Here is a 24,002-nt window from a genome sequence, read left to right as displayed (position 1 = left end):
CCGCCCCCTCGCCGTCGGGGGTTCGAGTCCTCCCTCGGACACGAGTGTGTGTGTTTTGTCCTTAGCGTAAGTTAGTTTAAGTTAGATTAAGTAGTGCTTAAGCTTAGGCACCGATGACCTCAGCAGTTTGGTCCCATAAGATCAAAACCACGCAGTTGTACCAACCGCTGTAAATACTGCTAGGAACTGTTCTAATATCTCTCGAAATTTGCATAATTCTGTTACTGAATCACGAAATCCATCGGCAGTCAGTCTGGCACGTTGACTTAGACAACCTGGTAAACTGAAGCCTGAGTTACTCAAGGTCGTACTGCCTATTAAGACTACATAATTTTTTGAACGATTAATATGAACAAACGAACAGCGCAATCACCACTTTTAACAATTATCATATTGTAATCGCTGGCCGTCATGTCTTTTCTCAGCTGTCAGCTGCAGTTCGACGTAATCTCTTTGGCGCTCAGGGTGCTGTTTGGCTGAAATTATCGATTAGTTGTAGGTGGAGACTTTAATCTGACACCCATTGACTGGGAAAATTATACGTTTATCACAGGGAGCAGAAGCAAAGATTCATGTGAAGTTATTCTAGGGCGCTCTCAACATACAGCCTTGAGTAATTGGTTCGAAAACCAACACGAGATGGGAACATATTAGATATCTTGGCGACAAACACACCTGATCTCTTTGAGGAAGTTAATCTAGAAGAAGGTATTAGCGACCATAATGTCATTGTAGATTCTATGTCAGTGGAAGTTGAAAAAAAAAAAACACAGCGTAGAGTTTTCTTGTTTGGGAAAGCAAATAAAAGTGTCATTAATGAATATCTTCACAGTCAGCTCCAAGTTTTCACCGTGGGACACAAAGATATTGAGCATCTTTGGTCGGAATTTAAAGGTGTTGTCCACCATGTGCTAGAGAAATATGTGCCTAGTAAAAATATAGGAGAGGGAAGGATCCACCTAGGTACAACAAACATATTAGGAAGTAGCTGAGAAAGCAGAGAATTTTGCACAATCGTTTTAAACGTAGTCACTGCCCCGCTGACAAACAGAAATTATGCGAAATGAGAGCAGCTGACAGAAGCACAATGAGAGATTCTTTTAACGAATTTGAAAGCAATATTTTATCTCTAGGTTCTAAAAATAACCCCAAAAAATTTTGGTCGTACGTAAAATCCAAGAACGCTACAAATAATTCAATACCTTCTCTTGCTGACAGTACGGGTAATGTAACTGATGGTGATAAACAGAAGGCCGAAATTCTAAACCTAGCTTTCTAAAACTCGTTTACGGTAGAGGACTGCAGCACCATTCCCCCTTTCACTTATCGAACAAACGCAAGGATGGCTGACATAGTGTATCTGGGATTGTAAAACAGTTAAGATCCTTAGACGCCAGGAAGGCATCTGGCCCAGACGGTATCCCCGTAAGATCATGTGGTGTCACTGCCAGACACCACACTTGCTAGGTGGTAGCTTAAATCGGCCGCGGTCCATTAGTACATGTCGGACCCGCGTGTCGCCACTGTGTGACCGCAGACCGAGCGCCACCACACGGCAGGTCTCGAGAGACGTACGAGAACTCGCCCCAGTTGTACGACGACGTTGCTAGCGACTATACTGACGAAGCCTTTTCTCTCATTTGCCGAGAGACAGTTAGAATAGCCTTCAGCTAAGTTAATAGCTACAACCTAGCAAGGCGCCAATTGTATCAGTGCATGTATTTTACGAGTCTCATTTGTATAGTCAAGAGAGATGTACCAAAGGAAGCATTAAAAGTTAAGTATATTCCAAAGCTACGTATTTTCTTTATAGCAGTCATAACGTATCCTGTTCCAGACTTGACGCCAGTCGGCGTGTGTGTACGCGTGCCTTTCGGCTTCCTTCTCAGTGTGGCGTAGCTAGCTTGTTACGCCACAACAGATCATATGTTGACTATGCTACAAATATAGCACCATTCTTATCCATCATCTATCAGAGATCGTTGGAACAGAGGAAAGTTCCACAATACTGGAAGAAGGCCCAGGTCATAGCAATCTATAAAAAGGGTAGAAAATCGGATGCACATAATTACCGGCCAATTTAACTGACATCGATTTGTTGTAGAATCATGGAACATATTTTGTGCTCAGACATAATGACCTTTCTAGACGCTGAGAAGCTCGTCTGTAGAAACCAGCAAGGTTTTGGGAAACAGCGATCATACGAGACACAGCTGGTTCTCTTTGTGCATGATAAACAACAAGCTCTAGATACCGGCTCCCAGGTTGATGCCATATTTCTCGAATTGCGAATGGCGTTCGACTCAGTTCCCCACTGTCGCTTGCTCCAAAAAGTGCGCGCTTACGGTCTATCCGATGACGTATGCGGTTGGATAGAAAGTTTTCTAACAGACAGAGAGCAGTATGTCGTCCTGAACGAGGTAAATTCAACAGAAACAAGCGTCACTTCGGGTGTGCCCCAGGGCAACGTAATAAGTCCGCTGCTTTTTACGATTTACATAAACGATCTGGTTGATGATATTGACAGCGACATTAGACTGCTTGTCGATGATGCTGTAGTCTACAGGAAAGTAATATCACACGAAAATTGTGAACAAATCAATGAGGATTTGCAGAAAGTAAATGCGTGGTGTAATGACTAGCAGTTATCTCTCAGTATTAGTAAGTGTAACCTACTGCGTATAACAAGGCGAAAATCCCCATTAATGTACGAGTACAAAATAAATGCCCAGTCTTTGGAAGCGGTAACATCCGTCAAGTATCTGGGTGTGATTATTCTAAACGATCTCAAATGTAATAATGAGATTACACAAGTAACGGGTAAGGCGAACTCTAGATTGCGGTTTATTGGTAGAATCCTGAAGCGATGCAGTCCTTCAACAAAGGAAATAGCTTACAATACGTTAGTTCGTCCAGTCGTAGAGTATTGTTCGTCTGGATGGGACCCTTACCGGTGGGGTCTGATTGAAGAGATTGAGAAGGTCCAAAGAAGAGCGGCAAGATTCGTGACCGGTACATTTAGCCATTGCGAGAGCGTTACAAATCTCATAGAAAGTTTGAAGTGGGACACACTTGCAGATAGACGGCGCGCAAAACGGAAGGGGCTGCTACTAAATTCCGAAATCCAATCTTCACCGGGGATGTAGAGCATATATTAACTTTCAAATCGCGCAATGATGACCATTCAAAGATAAGGGAAATTAGAGCTCGTACTGATGCGTTCAGACAGTCGTTTTTCCATGGCGTGATACGCGAATGGGACAGGGGGAGGGGTGGGGGGGAATATGACTTTAGCGTGAATTGTGCCCTCCTCCACACACCGCATGGTGGCTATCGGAGTATATATGTAGATGTAGAAGACATTCGATAGGCAACATTCAGCAGCATTCTCCTCTCGTCTTACGTCTACAACATTTTCAAACAACAGTACATCAAAAAAATAACAACACTACAAAAGAACAACCATTTATATAACGGCCACAGTACAGTAGATAAGTTATGGCGTCGTGTAAACTTTACCACGGTGACAACCACCACATACTTTGGCACGTCACACGCCGATCTCAGCTTGGCGTCCCAAGCGGCGGATTGTTTTGGTTGCGCCATAAACCGGCCCTGGCTGTGACGACACTACGTTCTCGGAAAGGTGGACAGGTCAAGGTGAACATGGGCGTGACCCTGAATATCCCTGGACTTTACTTATTTATGTATCTTTTTTCTTTTTAGGGTCCCGTGTCTGAATCTGTAAAAACGGAACCCTATAATGACCGCTTTTTTGTCTGTCTGTCCGACTGTTAATAATCTTTCTTTTCAGGAACTAATAGTCGCCTCAAGTTCAACATTACGGTCTATGGTCCCTTAGCGATGTAAAAGTCTAAGTCAATTCAATGAAAAGATACGGCAATTGATGTGACATATTTTGATACTCGAAAACTCACTCATAAGAGGCTATAATGTGGTTCCCACTGACATAGAATCACCAAATTTGGCAAGAAGAAACGTTCCATAGTAAAAGTAAAGGCAAAAAAATCCCAAAATTGTTCATTTGAAATTATATAACACAAAAAATATTTTTTGTCATTTTTTTATCCGTCTGTCTTTTTGTCTGTTAACACGCTTTTTCTCCGGAACAGATTGGTGTGTCAAGCTCAAATTTATGTCACATACTAAGGTCAATGGTCTCTCGGCGGTGTAAAAATTTTAAGCTTCGAAGTCAATGCAATATTAAGATACGGCCACTTATGTCTCATATTTCGATAAAAAAAGTAGATCATCAAAACCAATAGGGTACTTTCCGTTGACATAGAATCACGTAATTCGGCAAGAAGGAAGGTTTCACAGTACGAGTAATGGAAAAGAACCTGAAAACTGTCAATTTGCAATTACAACAATATTATGAAAAGGAAAGTTGCTATTCACCATATAGCGGAGATGCTGAGTCGCAGATACAAAAAACTGTCACAAATAAAGCATTCGGCCAGTAAGGCCTATGTCAAATACAGAAGACAGAGACATACACTGTCACGCAAACGCAACTAGCATACACATGACTGCAGTCTCAGGCAGCTGAGGCCACACTGCCAATTGTTCAATTTTTGATTATTCTTCTTCTCCTTTAGCTGGTGCCTTGTCCCGCGGTTTCGCACGGTCAGCGCGGTTATGATCGGATTTGGCAATATTAATTTTGAAGGAGTGGCCAGATGCCATTCGTGTCACCGCCCCGTATCCCTGGGACGGAATTAGTGTACCCAAGCTGTCTGCGTCTAGTGTAATCCATGGAATGGTGCGAACGTGTTGAGATGTCTGCGAGTCGTGTAACTGAGGCGGAACATGGGGACCAGCCCGGTATTCGCCTAAAAACCACATCCAGGGTGGATTCGATCCGGGGCCGGCGTGCCTACCTGAGACCAGGAAGCAGCGCATTAGCGCTCTCGGCTACCCTGGCGGGTTCAGTTTGTGATTATATGACACGAAAAAATACTTTTTTTCTCATTTGTTATCTGACTACAAATTTGAAACTAAAACATTCTAGAAAGTTTTGGCCTACCTGGGACCGATGTCTCGCTAGTATCAATGTCCATAACAGGGGAAAATAGTGGATTTTAGCGATTCCCGTAATGGATAACCCTCAGTGCGCGAGTCCTACTCGCGCATGGACAATCCCCCCTCCCCCCCCCCCTCCCATCCACCCCCGCCCTTGCGGAGCTGGGAAGAAACGTTTGCGAAAAGCCCGCGCACTTGGAGCAAGTCCTTGTTGCTGGTGTTGCGCTTGGGACGGGTGAATGGCGCGTCTCGATAACCGCGAGAACGTCGCCGAGAGAGACGGCAGAGGCTCAGCTGTTCCGGCCTGCCCGCCGCAGCCGGGGTCGCGCCGACCTTGCCGGTCGCCCACGCGCAGCGCAGCGCAACCGCGCCGTACCAGGCGCGGACGGCACCTGCGGACTCGAGCCGCCGCGTCCGTCCAGCTGTCCCCGCCCATAGGGCACGCGGAGCGCCGCCACACCTCGCCCTGTGCCATCCACGGCTCGGTAAACTCACTACCTTCGTGTATGTGCTTACCGGTTTCACCCCGGACCTCGTTCGCATAAGCCTCAAATTACATACATACTCAACAACAGGCCATGCCATGCATGACGTTACGTGATTAGATGTTCAGTAAGTTGGGAAGAGGTCCACCATGACAAATCTGCTAGTTCTTCGTTAACTCTGTAAATGATACTAATCTCCAAACTCTTTCTCATATAGACCAAATATTCAGACGCAGCCGAGAAACTGATTTAGACGACACACAGACTCCTTACGACTGCGACAGACAGATTTCCTCTGGCTCGTGATGTTAAACTTTGTGTATATAATGCGGAACATTACGTGTACAACGGACTGACGACTTCTGATTTAGAATTGCGGATAATAGGATAGCAGTGGAATAGTAAACTACTGGCCATTAGAATTGTTACACCAAGAGGAAATGCAGATGATAAACGGGTATTCATTGGACAAATAAATTATACTAGACATGACATGTGGCTACATTTTAACGCAATTTGGGTGCATAGATACTGAGAAACCAGAACCCAGAGCAACCACCTCCGGCCGTAATAGCGGCCTTGATACGCCTGCGCATTGAGTCAAACACAGCTTGGATGGCGTGTACAGGTACAGCTGCCCATCCAGCTTCAACACGATACCACAGTTAATCAAGAGTAGTGACTGCTGTATTGTGACGAGCCAGTTGCTCGGCCACCACTGACCAGACGTTTTCAATTGGTGAGAGATCTGGAGAATGTGCTGGCCAGGGCAGCAGTCGAACATTTTCTCTATCCAGAAAGTCCCGTACAGGACCTGCAACATGCGGTCATGCATTATCCTGCCGAAATGTAGGGTTTCGCAGGGATCGAATGAAGGGCAGAGCCACGGGTCGTAACACATCTGAAATGTAACGTCCACTGTTCAAAGTGCCGTCAATGCAAACAAGAGGTGACCGAGACGTGTAACCCCGTACCATCACGCCGGGTGATCCGCCAGTATGGCGATGACGAATACACGCTTCCAATGTGCGTTCACCGCGATGTCGCCAAACACGGATGCGACCATCATGATGCTGTAAACAGAACCTTGATTCATCTGAAAAAATGACGTTTTCCCATTCGTGCACCCAGGTTCGTCGTTGAGTACACCATCGCAGGCGCTCCTGTCTGTGATGCAGCGTCAAGGGTAACCGCAGCCATGGTCTCGGAGCTGATAGTCCATGCTGCTGCAAACGTCGTCGAACTGTTCGTGCAAATGGTTGTTGTCTTGCAAACGTTCCCATCTGTTGACTCAGGGATCGAGACGTGGCTGCACGATCCGTTCCAGCCATGCGGATAAGATGCCTGTCATCTCTACTGTTAGTGATAAAAGGCCGTTGGGATCCAGTACGGCGTTCCGTATTACCCTCATGAACCCACCGATTCCATATTCTGCTAACAATCATTGGATCTCGACCAACGCGAGCAGCAGTGTCGCGATACGATAATCCGCAATCGCGATAGGCTATAATATGACCTTTATCAAAGTCGGAAACATGATAGTACGCATTTCTGCTGCTTACACGAGGCACCACAACAACGTTTTACCAGGCAACGCCGGTCAATTGCTGGTTGTGTATGAGAAATCGGTTGGAAACTTTCCTCGTGTCAGCACGTTGTAGCCAGCCGGTGTGGCCGAGCGGTGCTAGGCGCTTCAGCCTGGAACCGCGCGACGCCTACGGTCGCAGGTTCGAATGCTGCCTCGGGCATGGATGTGTGTGATGTCCTTAGGTTAGTTAGGTTTAAGTAGTTCTAAGTTCTATGGGACTGATGACTTCAGATGTTAAGTCCCATAGTGCTCAGAGCCATTTGAACCATTTGAACCAGCACGTTGTAGGTGTCGCCACCGGCGCCAACCTTGTGTGAATGTTCTGAAAAGCTAATCATTTGCATATCACAGTATCTTCTTCGTGTCGGTTAAATTTCGCGTCTGTAGCTCGTCATCTTCGTGGTGTAGCAATTTTAATGGCCAGTAGTGTAATGAACTCTAGATGTAGATTCATTACTCCACATCACTCTTATGCGGTCATGCACTGTCCAGTCGCGTCGCTTAGCGCTGACTACAGAAATCTGTGTCTTTTCAAGAGCTGCTCGAGCACTGTACCCCATTCTTTTGAATTCTCTACGCACAGTCATTGTGCAAGGTGCGCTGCTGGTAACACTTCGCAGTTTACGAGTGATTTTTTTCCCACTTATTTCATTCGATGATCTACTACCACCCACCGCAACGCTCGACGGTCCCTGCCCGTCAGTACAAGAGTTCTGCATGGTTTTGGTGTTGCTATGGTTGTTCTTTCGCGTTTACAGTGCAATCACATCCCCAATGCTCCAGTTGGGCAGTTTTAGAGAACAAATGTCTCTGACGCGTCATTCAGGTGACATTAAATGAGTGGTCCACGTTCGAAATCACTGAGCTCTGCTGACCGACCCATTCTGCTGTCACTGCTATGCTACTGACAATATATTATTCTCCGCCTATTTTTATACTGCTGGCTCCGCTTCTAGTGACATCTAGTGCTCAGTTCCACTTTACACAGGGGTGTCCGGAACTTTTGATCATATAGTGTACTTACCTGTTTGACCTCTGAACTCGATGATTCATTAACAGACACATCCACGTATTTGTTGAGGATTCGAAGTTTGTAGATTGCTATACAGGGGAAGGCAGCTACGACAGGCCATCAAAAACACACTCATAAACCAAAATGTTATGACCACCACGTGCTTAATATCGTGTTGGTCAGACTTTGTAACGCAGTACAGTAGCGACTATGTGTGATATGGATTCGACAAGCCCTCGGCAAGTTTTACAAGGTATGTGGCAACAAATTTCTACGCACATGGTCACAAATGACCGTAAATTACGAGCTGGTGCTTTGTAAATGCGGCTGTGGAGCCTGATAGCGTCCGAGTGTGTTCCATAGGGTTCAGATTAGGAGCCCAAGACATCAAAGTGAGTTCATTATCTCGATGCTCAAACTACTGTGGCGCGATTCCTATTGGAAGGCGCTATCACCCTTGGACGAAGATATCAAATATGAAGGAAGCTGGTGGTTCCCAATAAGGTTCACGTAATCGAAAGGTGTCATGGTGCCTTGAATTACTGTCATAGGTCGCACGTGCGAGCTAACACCCCCAAAGATATTCGGGCTCATATGCGGTTCCTCTTCACGAAATGTCTTGGCTCAAACTCGTCTAGAGGTTGAATAGCAAGTGTCGCATTACACGCCCTAAATTACACACTTGTGACCCTTTGGTTAAATTGTCTGGCTGATGGCGAGTTTGCAAAATACACTGTTAACATAACATATAAGAACTGTTATACTAATATCGGGAACTAAATTAACGGCCCATAAATCATGTAGGCCACACAGTTGCGATTTGGTTAGAATAATGTTTATTCAGAAAGCAAACTAATAGCGATGTTAGTCGCATTTAGAGTTACTGTTACACTCGAGCGCATATCCATTTGACACAGTTCGATCATTCACAATCTCATCGCAAAATACAAGTTATCTACGCGAAATGTTAGAGTTCACACCAGGCGCGCGGCTGCTCAACGCTGAGAGACTAAATCCCGCGGTAGCACACAACATGAAATTTTCTAAGTCGTTTCACTTCCTAGCTGCGTAAAGACCGACTGTCCGCTTTTGCGTCTGCATCCGAATTTTACCCTTTGGTGTCTCCAGCCGAACTGACCGCTTTCGTGTCCGCACCCGCATTGTCCCTCCGCCCGTCCCCGGCCGCGTTTCCCGTGGGCCGAATATCGGTCAACTGACTAGGGCAGTTCCCTGTCCTGAAGCCGTCCATCTGATTGGCTACAGCTTATGCTACATTATTTGCATATTTAAATACATATTTACACATTTAAATAACCAAAGCTTGACCACTTTCACGTTCGAAATAAAGTAACAATTATATCCCTTACGCAATAAACATTAAATATTTTTACATAAAACCAATACAGTTTCAGTAGCCTTGCACCAATGTGCTTTCTGATGAATAAATAAAGAAGACAAGTAACTATTATGCACTAAACTTTACAACAAATATTCTATTACCTAATGATTCAATAAGGTGTCATGCTATCATCGGTCAATGTGTTTTATGTGTGGATGAAATGATGATCTGATGCTTAACTGAAAATACTGATAATTTAAATTTACTGTATATTTTAAACAAATAATGTTACATAGTTGATATTTACAATATTTGTCATTTTAATGATGCGCTTCTATATGAAATGCCTATCGTTAAAATCGCCTAAAGCGTTCAGGTTTTAGCATTCAGGTCTTTGTTACGAAACTTGTGAATTTAACTTTAACAGTAAATCCTAAACTATTATAGATATGATCAATGTTCAGGTTTTATTCGGATCACCATGAAAACTTATGGAGGATGGCAGATTAAAATTACTGTGGCTTGATTCCCTGCATTACTACAGAATTAAATAGTTTCCATAAATTTTTCCCTTTATAGCCGATCTTAGGTCCGCCATATTTAATACTGCTGCGTCTCCTCGGCCACAAATGGCTTCTACTGCGTTTCCCTACGACGTAGGTTCTCCTCTGTCTCACTCGCACACTACAGCGCTTAGGCCTCAATAGACAACAGACGCCTCTGAGTTTCCCCATCTCGTGGTGAATCTGCGCTCTTTATGGCACACGGTCCTCGACGACAGGGTTCGTTCCACAATTCCTGTAGGCTGACTCTTTCGGCCATATATTTAAATGAGAGCGCAATGCTCGTTAACTGACACACGGATCCCCAGGTGACTGTCCCCTCCAGTGACTTGCGTACACGGCACGGTGCATCTTCCACGCAGCCCGTCGCCTGGGTGACGGTGCATCCGGACACGATCATCGTCCTAGAGTAGCAACAAACGTGATCATACGAGCAAATGACACGTTTCCATTGCTCCACAGCCCAATCCCGATTATCCCGTTACACTGAAGTCGTAACTGACATTGTCTTTACGTCAACATAGGAATACGACCGGGTCGTCTGCTGCAGAGTCGCATGTTCAACAATTTGTGCTGAACGGAGTACTCCGAAAAACTGTGCCTGCACCAGAATTTCGTCTGTCATCGGTTCTGCCACAGATCGCCGCCTATCCTGCTTTGCAGAGCAGTCAAACCTCCAACATCCACATTGCGTAATGTCGCATGGATGTCCAACAGCTTGTCGCCCACTCCTGGACCGAGCGAGGTGGCGCAGTGGTTAGCACACTGGACTCGCATTCGGGAGGACGACGGTTCAATCCCGTCTCCGGCCATCCCGATTTAGGTTTTCCGTGATTTCCCTAAATCGCTTCAGGCAAATGCCGGGATGTTTCCTTTGAAAGGGCACGGCCGATTTCCTTCCCCATCCTTCCCTCACCCGAGCTCGCGCTCCGTCTCTAATGACCTCGTTGTCGACGGCACGTTAAACACTAATCTCCTCCTCCTCCTCCTCCCACTCCTGGATTCATCGTCCTTCAACCACTTTCTAAAGATGCTCACGGAAGTAGCACACGAACGGCCAACCAGCTTCGCCGTTTCCGAGATACGTGTCCCAAGCACCGTGCCACAACACTCTGCCCTTTGTTTAAGTCGTTTATGTTGGTGGATTCCCCCTCTGCGTCCCTTATCGTCGCTAGAACGATTCCACATTTCTGTCTGCTCCTGTTATATACTTTCCCCACCGCGTCGCTTGTCCGCAACCCTATCAGGAAGCGTCCAACCCCGCGGAGTGCAGTGGTCATAACGTTTAGACTTGGCAGCGTATTAAGCCGTCGGCACACGGACCGTGCATCCGAACCTTGAGCGTTGAGCGTGCCGAGTTTCTGACGTCATAGCCTGGAATAGCACGTTAGGGTGTCTTTCCGAACGTGCAGAGCAATATCTGGCATGTCAGATATTCTGAGCGTGCGTCTGAGCGTTGAGCAATGAGAAGGCACCACGCCACCTACGTCACACGCACGCCGTCTCCCTTCAGTACAGAGTTGTGAGGCGCCATATTGGCATTCATTTCAAGCCTATATGTATATAATTATGCCGTTTCTGAGCACCAGCAAATTGAGAACCACTGGAAAACCCGTTGTTGTGTGATTCGTTCCAATAAAATAATTAGAAACATCATATTCGTGGCAAAAGAATTATTGTAACTTGCGTATTACGAGAGCAACGACCTTGCCGCAGTGGATACACCGGTTCACGTGAGATCACCGAAGTTAAGAGCTGTTAGGCGTGGCCGGCATTTGGATGGGTGAGCATCCAGCCGTCGTACGCTGTTGCCATTTTTCGGGGTGCACTCAGCCTCGTGATGCCAATTGAGGAGCTACTCGACCGAATAGTATCGGCTTCTGTCAAGAATACCATTTTACGACCGGGAGAGCGGTGTGCTGACCCCACGCCCCTCCTAACCGCATCCTCCTCCGAGGATGACACGACGGTCGGATGGTCCCGGTAGGCCACTCGTGGCCTGAAAACGGAGTGCTGAGTGCGTATTATGAGAGTAGGCTATTTGAAGGCAGCGACACACTGAAGAGCCACCCAAAACGCATTTTTCTTGGTACAATTTGTTATAATTAAATTTCAATTAGTAACATAATTATCTACGATTAACGTTTTCATCAAGGGCTAACACAGTATGATTAAGTACAAGGACCGTTTTGTTGGTGGAGCGTAATGAGCAGCGTCACTATCCAGGACTGTGTTGTTGGTTTATGCCGGCACGGTAGCTCAGTGTGTTCGGTCAGAGGGTTAGCTGCCCTCTGTAATAAAAAAAAAAAAAACTGAGATAATCGATCAGTAACGAACTTACGACGTACGCCCCGAGCAGATGCACCGAACTAAAGCAAACAAAATGGTTAGCCGGCGCGGTAGCTCAGCGTGTTCGGTCAGAGGGCTACGTGGTTTCTATAATAAAAAAGCACTGAGTCAAGGAATCTACGATCAACTTGAACGGATGTCTTGTGACGTCCGCCCAGACCAAACGCAACGAACTACATAAAAAAGAAAGCGTAATGAGTAGCGTCACTGTCCAGCAAGAAGAACTTTGTTGGGGCGGTGGTTCGCGTCTTAATACTTCCAAATTTTTTTCCAAACATTCGCGTTTTTATTGGGTTCTGATACTTTATTATTAGTTTAATATAAGCATATGCTATAATGTTTTATGTAAATATAAGTTCACCGTTTTTTAAGGGGTGACTTTGTTCGATTGGCTTAATCTACAGGACAGGTTGTGCTACTTGTATAAAGATATTTTGCTCCTTTTTCTTTTACGCTTCGTAATTCACATGTTGCAAAGATTCTGCTACTGGGTAGGAACAGTGATCAAGTAAAACTGTCCTTGGGGTTTTACTAAAATGTGGGAATAATGAAATAATGTTTATCTTGTACCGCACTGTTTGTAATGGAACTTTTATGAGCCTGTGTCCTTATTGATTGGACATGATACTTTCCTTTTCGTGGACGATGGAGGAAATGTGCGTTTTAATAGAGCTAACGTGAGAATTTTACGTTCGCCTTTTGAGTAAACAGTGTGATTTACGAACTAGAAACATCCCTCAACTGCCACTGGAGTGCGTTGCGATCGTGTATACCACGTTGGGGCCCACGCGCCGTATGCACAAGTCGCATCGTTCCTGAGCGTTCAGCAGCACGTTAAACCTGGCACGCTCAACATTAACGTTCGACAGCACGGTCCGTGTGCCGACGGCTATAGCGGGCTTTCGGCTCGTCCTGTGGTGAAGCTACCGAATAAGTGTGTTCCTTGAAGGCAGTGTGGCCTGAGGCGATTATTGACCAGGTCAAACAGCGACCATGATTTATCTGAACAAGCAATTCAAATATATTGTGAAAACACAGTTCGAGGTGCCTATGGAAGGATTGCTTCACTGAGCGAGCAGAGAAAGGGGGAAAGATGTTACACTGTTACTAAACCATCAAAAAGTTTACTACTCCACACTTTATTCAAAGGAAGTCATAGTTTACAAGTTATGCATTAGTTGATTACAATTATTACAACTCCAGTGGTATGTCATATACCAGATTAAGACAAAATGTTCTGTTTTATACCCTGCTGGAATCGTAAATTTTACGAAGCTTTAGTAATCTAGGGTTACGATACAGGAGTCGTATTACCAAAGAAAGATATTGCGTTCTGGTTGCCCCAATTTACGTTTTTGTGGATACACTAAGAAATCCATATTCCTCATAAACAGTTCAAAATTTCCCAGTGGGGATCTATGCACAGTTACACTTAAAAATGAACTAATTTTCAGTATTCTCAACACTGAATACATACTTCTATCTGCTGACCATTAGAAAAGCTACGTGTTTCAGTGTTTTCAAACGTGGGATCTATCTTAATACATGTAACAACTCCTCGATTCTAATTCTGCGTGAGTAAAGTGTAGAATGTAATCTTTTATGAGTAACTTCCCTAATCCTGCGATTATCTGGTGCTCAAACAGGCATAGGACAACTGTATCTGCAGAGCTCTCTACATCTTCCACACAGACAAGAAGCTCTCTGTCTTATTACTGGAACCTCTAATATTTTGATGAAATAAGCTAACCTTACATTTCTGTGCATTATTAAGCATTTTGTAGAGATCTTCTCTTATTATGACTTCTTTCAAAACGAGGTGTCTAAATTCTTATTATCACCTAAAAAGGTGCCTCTTTGACACCAGTAACTAGCGGGGTCTTGCTTTGTGTGATGGTGTCAGTCAGTCTATCTTCCCCTCACCAAGTATAGCTTGTGCCTAGTGTATCCCCATCTCCCAAGTGCATCAACAGGCACTGCAAGCAGTGTTCACACGCCTCACGGCAGTGTTAACCCAGGTCTGGTCATGGCGCTGCACCATCTCCACAAAACCCACATTTTTATTCCCATTTCATCCGTCAGGTAAAACACAGAAACGCTTCGTTGCGGAATCATCAACAACGTGTAAAGTCTGTAATAGAGTCAAATAAAACAGAAAAAAGGAAGGAAGCGCCGGAATTGTCCGCTCTGGAATCGTCCCACACCCGTAACCTTGAGATTTTTCTTATTAAAGTAATTTTGCTTGATCAGATTACTAAAGCAAGAAAGATGTATGATTAACAGGACAGAAAACAATATGCTTGCATAAAAAAGCTAATTTCGGTTTTTTTTAATTTTTGCTTTTCGTTACGCCAGCGCGTAATGGAAACCAGCTGTGCTGCATCATCGTTCTAGCGAAGAACCTCTGTAATCATTGTGTTCTACAGAGGTAGCTGTAATTCGATGCGCTAATTTCAAGATTAATAGTGACTGTGTATTGCGGTTTAAAGCAATATGCGCTATCCTTTAAGAAACTATGTCTTGGAAACTGTAATTAGCTTTCGTGAACAATCATCCAAGGTATTCCGTATCGTACTGTGCCATTTCTTGTTGCATAAAGAGACAGGTGTGCTGGTACTATGTATTGAGCTATTGGTTGGAAACAGAGATATATTACTTGCAACAAATTTCATTAAGGAATAAATATACTGAGAAGCAGTGGTTAGAATACAAAGTTCCTTGAACAGGTTTCTATATGATCTTGAATTTACCCCACAATGGTTCTTATCACACGCTTTTGCACCCTAAAAACTTTTGCTCGGTTTGATGAGTTACCCCAGAATATGATCCCATGTGACATAATAGAATGAAAGTAAACAAAGTATGCAAGTTTTTTATGTTTATATCTGCTACATCTGACATCATTCTCACTGCAAATACAGACTTGTTTAGGAACTTAAGCAGTTCTATGGTATCCCCTTTAAAACTGAATTTATTATCGAGTTGTAATCCCAGAAATTTAATTCTGTCAACCTCTTCGATCTGCATGTCATCATGTGTTGTACACATGCTGGAAGAAAATGTCTTACAAGTTCTGAAGTGCATATAGTCGATCTTCTCAATGTTTAATGACAGTGAATTAGCTTTAAACCATTTATTAATGTCAGTGAAAATTTGATTAGCAGCTATTTCTAAATCTGTACTTAACTTGCTACTTGTTCCAATGTTTGTGTCATTTGCTAGCAAAACAAGCTTAGCATCTGGCAATGTAAAAGACGAGAGATCGTCCGCAAGGAAAAGCAACTGACCCAAGATGGAACCTTGAAGAAAACTTCATGTAATTAACTCCCAGTCAGATGAAGACTGACTGCTTATTAAACAGGTACTTTGCAACGACACCCTTTGTTTCCTGTTTGATAGATAAGACGCAAACCATTTTGCAGTTTGCTGGTGACACCATAATATTCTAATTTACTTAAGAGAATGCTGTGGTTCACACAGTCAAAGGCTTTCGACAGGTCACAGACAATGCCAGTATCCTCTAATTTATTATCTAATGAATTAAGTACATTCTCAATGTAAGTGTAAATAGCTTTCCCTATATCAGAACCCTTCAGAAATCCGAACTGTGACTTGGACAATATATTATTTGCAGTCAGATGTTTAAGGAGACGCTTGAATACAACCTTTTCAAATATATTTGAGAAAGCTGGAAAAAGTGAAACTGGTCGATAGTTTGATGGTATCTTTTATCCCCCTTCTTGTAAAGAGGCTTAACTTCAGCATATCTTATCCAGTCTGGAAATGTTCCACTGATAAGAGCATTGCCTAAATGCTATAAGCGTGATATCGCACTTTGATGCAGCTTGATTAACATATCTATGTCTCATTGTAATTCGTAGGTAAGGTTAAGACATATATAACATAGTACACTGTATCGTTAGGGTGAAATTTTTCTACGAAACTTCAAAGCATACGCTCAATTACTGGAACTCATTCTGCCATATACAACGTGTAAGCAATCCCCAAACAGGTGACCAAAGAAAGGGACAACCGTCCTGTCGTTGTCACTCAAACTGAAATGTTTATGACGAGTGCGAACGGTTCCTATGGACGACCGACATGCTTTCAACCGTCACTGACGTACATCATGGGAGACCGTGTTGGAACAGGAATATTTGTAGGAAAGATTCAACGATCGTAAGTAAGTTTACAAGAAAATCCACGTGCTCAGACGATGTACGTGGATATTTCTGCTGAGGAACATCCAGAAGTCGTCAGTTCCTGCAGTGCTCGTTTTACAGACGTTTCCTGCGTTTTCACTGCCCAATTAAATAATGCCAAGACATTTTGGTTTCAATAGGGGCCAATGCCAATACAAATTATACGAATGATAACATTTTATCACACTGGTCGTAACTGGATAAAGAATTTTTCTTTACTTTCACATCAATACATACATGGTGGTCCATTGATCGTGACCGGGCCAAATATCACACGAAATAAGCGTCAAACGAAAAAACTACCAAGAACGAAACTCGTCTAGCTTGAAGGGGGAAACCAGATGGCGCTATTGTTGGCCCGCTAGATGGCGTTGCCATAGGTCAAACCGATACAAACTGCGTTTTTTTAAAATAGGAACCCTCATTTTTTATTACATATTTGTGTAGTACGTAAAGAAATGTGAATGTTTTAGTTGGACCACTTTTTTCACTTTGTGATAGATGGCGCTGTAATATCCACAAACAATTTTAGACAAACAGTTAGTAACAGGTAGGTTTTTAAATTAAAATACAGAACGTAGGTACGTTAGAACATTTTATTTCGGTTGTTCCAATGTGATACATGTACCTTTGTAAACTTATCATTTCTGAGAACGCATGCTGTTACAGCGTGATTACCTGTAAATACCACATTAATGCAATAAATGCTCAAAATGATGTCCGTCAACCTCAATGCATTTGGCAATACGTCTAACGGCATTCCTCAACAGCGAGTAGTTCGCCTTCCGTAATGTTCGCACATGCATTGACAATGCGCCGACGCATGTTGTCAGGCGTTGTCGGTGGATCACGATAGCAAATATCCTTCAACTTTCCCCACAGAAGCAAATCCGGGGACGTCAGATCCGGTGAACGTGCGGGCCATGGTATGGTGCTTCGACGACCAATCCACCTGTCATGAAATACGCTATTTAATACCGCTTCAGCCGCACACGAGCTATGTGCCGGACATCCATCAAGCTGGAAGTACATCGCCATTCTGTCATGCAGTGAAACATCTTGTAGTAACATCGTTAGAACATTACGTACGAAATCAGCATACATTGCACCATTTAGATTGCCATCAATAAAATGGGGGCCAATTATCCTTCCTCCCATAATGCCTCACCATACATTAACCCGCTAACGTCGCTGATGTTCCACTTGTCGCAGCCATCGTGGATTTTCCGTTGCCCAATAGTGCATAATATGCCGGTTTAGGTTACCGCTGTTAGTGAATGACGCTTCGTCGGTAAATAGAACGCGTGCGCAAAATCTGTCATTGTCCCGCAACTTCTCTTGTGCCCAGTGGCAGAACTGTACACGACGTTCAGAGTAGTCGCTATTCAATTCCTGGTGCATAAAAATATGGTACGGGTGCAATCGATGTTGATGTAGCATTCTCAACACCGACGTTTTTGAGATTCCCGATTCTCGCGCAGTTTGTCTGCTACTGATTTGCGGATTAGCCGCAGCAGCAGCTAAAAGACCTACTTGGGCATCATCATTTGTTGCAGGTCGTGGTTGACGTTTCACATGTGGCTGAACACTTCCTATATCCTTAAATAACGTAACTATCCGGCGAACGGTCCGGACACTTGGATGATGTCGTCCAGGATACCGAGCAGCATACATAGCACACGCCCGTTGGGCGTTTTGATCACAATAGCTATACATCAACACGATATCGACCTTTTCCGCAACTGGTAAACACGGGTAATGTATCACGAAGCAAATATCGTCCGCACTGGCGGAATGGTACGTGATACCACGTACTTATACGTTTGTGACTATTACAGCGCCATCTATCACAAAGCGAAAAAAGTGTTCCAACTAAAACATTGATATTTCTTTACGTACTACACGAATATGTAATAAAAAATGGGGGTTCCTATTTAAAGAAACGCAGTTGATATCCGTTTGACCTATGGCAGCGCCATCTAGCGGACCAACCATATCGCCATCTGGTTTCCCCCTTCAAGCTAGATAAGTTTCGTTCTTTATAGTTTTTTCGTTTGATGCTTATTTTGTGAGATATTTGACCCAGTCACTATCAATGGACCACCCTGCATAGGAGGGCAGAGGAAGTGGGGACTACCAGTGGTACAAACATCCTGCTCTACAGCCAAATGGTTGTGGAGTAGATAAAGTCAATGTGACATAAAAAAATGAAACACATGTGTACCTATTTATCAAAAAGATTATTTTCATTGATAATATGAAATACATGAAATATGAACAACCGTCACCTGTATAATGGAATGACGACAGTAAAATTTTGTGCCAGACGTGGACTCGAACCCCATTTTCCCACTTGTGACGGGGGATGCCTTTTCACTAGGCCGTTCGAGCACACATCACGGCTGGACCCAAACTTCATATGTCGTCAACCATGTGTCTACAACCTACACTCGTACACACATTACGTATATTCCGATCCAGGGTAGACATTTTAATCGAGAGTCGCTTGCCCGGTGTCGGCGGATAAATACGATATTGCAGTGCCTGTGTTGTTCAGAGGCCTGATGGAATGTTCCTTCGGTCATGCGTGCGTGTACGAAGGAACAGACACTGAAATGACTACATCTTTCATGAAATACATGACAACTATCAGCTGTGTGTACGAAGGAACATTTGGATCGTATTTCTGAACAACGCAGGCACTACAATATCTTCTTTATCCGCCGACACGGGGCAAGCGACATTCAATTAAAATGTCTCCCCTGTAGGGATGCACGAGTGTAGGTTGTAGATATATGGTTGACCACATGCGGAAGTCTGGCTGTGGTCGTGAGTCGGGCTCGGATAGTGTAATGGTGTCGGCACGGTAGCTCAACGTGTTCGATCAGATGGATATTGGTCTCCAGTAACAAAAATACTGAGTAGCGTATTCAACGATGAACTTCAAGGAGCAATCTGAGCCGTCCAACCAGATCGCATGACGAGAACAATAACGAATAAAATCACGAATTTAAAGAAGGAAAGAAAGGAAAGAAAAAATTACGGCAACGGTTTGTGATAAGCTGTAAATCCGGGTTCGAGTCCCGGTCCGGCGCAAGTTTTGACTGTTTTCATTACATTATACAGCTGATGGTTCTCCATATTCGCAGCTGCGAATAAATTCCATGTATTTCATAACGGATGTAGTCTTTACAGTGCCTGTTCCTTCAGATATCCGTGTATGTATGAAGGAACTTTGCATCGTATTTCTGAACAATAAAGGCACTGTTAAAATTAGAAAAGAAATTAAAAAATAACAACATTGGAAACGAGAGAGAAACAACTGCGTTGTTAGAGTCGAGTTTGCAGATAATTTGGTATATACGGAAGGGTTCAATGTGAACTGTGTAAGACCTTAAAGGCAATCACCGCATGTTCAGCTAATTGTATAGTACTTGCACAGGGAACGAATAGAGTTAGGAGAGTGAAGGTCAGAAGCTCTGCTGGGTCGCAGGGATGAGGTATACAGGAGCCCGGTAGGTTTTAACGTGAAAATCGGGGTTTACAGTACAAATGGCTCTGAGCACTATGGGACTTAACTTCTGAGGTCATCAGTCCCTTAGAACTTAGAACTACTTAAACCTAACTAATCTAAGGACATCACACACATCCATGCCCGAGGCAGGATTCGAACCTGCGACCGTAGCGGTCGCGCGGTTCCAGACTGTAGCGCCTAGAACCGCTCGGCCACTCCGGCCGGCCGGGGTTTATGGTAGGAGGCTGAAATGCGGTAGGGGACTGGGATGTGGGCCAAGCCCTGGTCTGAAGAGGAAAGGAGTAGAGGAAGGTGGAGAAGGAGGTACAGAAGCCCTGATGTAGGGAAGGATAGTATACGATGCATAAATAAGTCTGTTAAGTTTGTTACTAGAGGATTTAAATAGAGAGTACAGTTGGTAGCTGCGAAGAATAACTGAGAGCGTTCTTCCCATCGCTCCCTTGCGCCTCGCAGACGCCTGTACTAAGTGTTAATGACCGTCCGAGAAATTATACATAGCAGACTTCACCATCAGTCTGGACGTGTTGTTTTTCACTGTTCGCCGTTAAAAAGCGACAGTTTCCTTTCGCTACTTTTTCTAGCTTTTTTTTACTTCCGTGTTGTTTTGTTTCGTTGTTGTTTCTCATTTTCGAAGAAAAATTCTTAATTTAGTGATATGAATTAGCAGTCGCCGAGACTACTTCTTCTGCCTCCACCAGTGTCTTCAGACTATAAGAAGCGACAGTGGGAGTAGAAAACAGTAAGGAATATTATAAAATCGTGTGGTCAGAAGCCTAGCGCAGCAAACTTTAAATGTATAGCTGAACAAAATAATTTCCTTGCTGTGAATTATATTTCTATATCTTCAAGAATTGCCGGCCGCGGTGGTCTAGCGGTTCTAGGCGCTCAGTCAGGAACCGCGCGACTGCTACGGTCGCAGGTTCGAATCCTTCCTCGGGCATGGATGTGTGTAATGTCCTTAGGTTAGTTAGGTTTAAGTAGTTCTAAGTTCTAGGGGACTTATGACCACAGATGTTGAGTCCCATAGTGCTCAGAGCCATTTGAACCATTTTTTCTTCAAGAATTATTACAAAAAATCAGAAAGACGGAATTTCTGCCGGCGAATATTCTCTTCGTACTCCTGCTTAAAAATGTGTAAGGTCTGCAAAAGTTTCACTGCGATAACAGTGCTGTGATATGAAACACTGCGAGTCGTAAGATATTTCTACTTAGTGGTGAAGAGAATATCTTCAGCGGAAACGCTCCTCAAAGCAACCAGGAAAATAAATGAAACATGAAAATTGCATGAACCGTGCAGACATCAAATTCTCGTTATAAGCAAGAAACAGATGAGAAATCCCACTACACACGGTGTTTTAACTGAAGAAGAGAGCACGTTAACCGTGACCAAAACCTGTATTTCAGTAGCTGCAAGCACAACAGCAACATCAGTAAACTATTTATTCAGCAACTACCGACACCATGGGCACACGACTGAGAAGTCTGCACGTAGTTATCCAGAAGTATCGCCACACTGACAAGGTTGCGATGATGTAATATATTTATTGTTGAATAAAACCCCAAATAGCTATAAACTGATAATTTATTCACTAGTAGTTTCGCTACGTTAAAACAGCATTTTCGTATGTTTCTATATTGAAAGGAAAGCATCCTTCAATCGACAATGAAGTTCAACGGCTGTGGCTGCCCATATTATGAAGTTGTTCAAATCAAATGGCTCTGAGCACTATGGGACTCAACTGCTGTGATCATAAGTCCCCTAGAACTTAGAACTACTTAAACCTAACTAACCTAAGGACAGCACACAACACCCAGCCATCACGAGGCAGAGAAAATCCCTGACCCCGCCGGGAATCGAACCCGGGAACCCGGGCGTGGGAAGCGAGAACGCTGCCGCACGACCACGAGATGCGGGCAATATGAAGTTGTTCGTGTAATATACTTACGTTGCTAGCATGTAAATAAATCAAACCTTTTTGACGCATTTGGATTAATGATAATATTTTAGAATGCCACATGATAATCTGCTCTGGAGTTCATCACAGTAAAAAACAAATGCAGGCACTATAAGTATTTTCATATTTCAGTTCTTATACAGATTCTGTTGGTCAAGCAAATTAGTTCACTTGAGTTTCCCCTTCCCTGTCTTGGAAGAAGATTGATGTAAATTCAAACAACGTACTTAAACTTTAATCCATTAACCTAAACTAGCAGCATTACAAAGAATATTTGTCAAAAGTTCTATAATAACAGCAGACTGACTAGTTTAAAAGGAAAACTTGTAGTTTTTTATGACAAGAAATATGTTGTCATTCGATTTTCAAAGTGAATAGCTCTGATTTTACTGGAATATACCGGCTTCCTTCGCACGATTAGTCGGTGTGACTACAAAAGATAGTTCCAAAAAATGATCACGGCAAATTTCACCATGTCTCTGAGATTTGATACGATGGGCAGTCCAAGGTACACTCCTCAGTGCGATTGTTTCTTCCGAAGGTGCTGATAGTGCATTACGCAAGCTGTGCTCGTTACTGCAGCACACTAAGTCCACCTGCCGAGGCGCCATGTTTACTCACACATGAAGGTAGAGCTTATAGCTTCACGTTTCCTTATGAATTGAAATGTTGGAAAACACGCTAGTGAGAGTAGATAAAGTTTGGTTCTTGTGTTGAGTGAGCCTCAGTGAAGAATTTACCTTCCCAGTCTGCAAAATCGTAAAAGTCTTGCAAGGTTTAAAATGCCGTTCACTGACAAGAGAAAACGACGTTCTTCGTGGAGTGGAGAGACAATTACGAGATAACGACTGCTGTTAGGAGTTGAATGCCGTTGTGCCTAACGTCGTTAGTGATTCACCTAACAGCTTTCTCATGAGGTGTAAACCTGAGACAATTACAGCATACGTGCCGGTAGTCACTGGGAGCCAGCGCGTCTTGACTCATCTCTGTTTGCGCAAGACACAGCGCCAATTGCAAAACTCTGCTTAGAGTTTACGCAGTGAAGCATCTACAAGGAGGAGGAGGAGATTAGTTTTTAACGTCTCGTCGACGTCGAGGTCATTAGAGCCGGAGCACAAGCTCGGATTAGGGAAGGACGGAGAAGGAAATCGGCCGTACCCTTTCAAACGAGCCATCATTCTATTTGCGTCAAAAAATTCAGGGAAATCACAGAAAACCTACATCTGGGTGGCCGGATCCGGGTTTGAACCGTCGTCCTCCCGAATGCGAGTCCAATGTGCTAACCACTGCGTCACCTAGATCACCTGTAACGAGAGGAGGAAAAAAAAAACCTCGCAGAAATAGAGGATACGTGATGTTATTTCATTGATTACAAAATTGCATCAAATGTACAAAGAGTTCGGAGGTATGAGACCACCTACCAGTGCAACGTTGCACCTCCTGTGGCGTGAATGCCGGTAATAGTTCGGTTGAGAAGGATGTTATACAGCCGCTGTATCCTCTCCTGAGATAGCTGGACCACATCTGTTGTAACTGATCCTTGACATCCGCCCGCAGTGTGGCCGAGCGGTTCTAGGCGCTTCAGTCTGGAGCCGCGCGACCGCTACGGTCGCAGGTTCGAATCCTGCCTCCGGCATGGAGGTGTGTGATGTCTTTAAGTTAGTTAGGTTTAAGTAGTTCTAGGTTCCAGGGGACTTATGACCTCAGATGTTGAGTCCCATAGTGCTCAGAGCCATTTTTGAACCTTGACATCCTGGAAACTGGTACTGTAACAGAGGTGACGTCCGAGCTGGCCCCACATATGTTCTGTCGGGAACAGATCTGGGGCCTTCTTGGCCCATGAGGGTACCTCAGCATCAAGGAGACTTTTCACAGAGACACAGGTAACGTGTGGACGAGTCTTGTCCTGTTGAAAAATGCAACCACGATAC

The sequence above is a fragment of the Schistocerca nitens genome, chromosome 7, assembly GCF_023898315.1.
Source record: "Schistocerca nitens isolate TAMUIC-IGC-003100 chromosome 7, iqSchNite1.1, whole genome shotgun sequence".
Lineage (NCBI taxonomy): Eukaryota > Metazoa > Arthropoda > Insecta > Orthoptera > Acrididae > Schistocerca > Schistocerca nitens.
Note: the sequence above shows the minus strand (reverse complement) of the source record.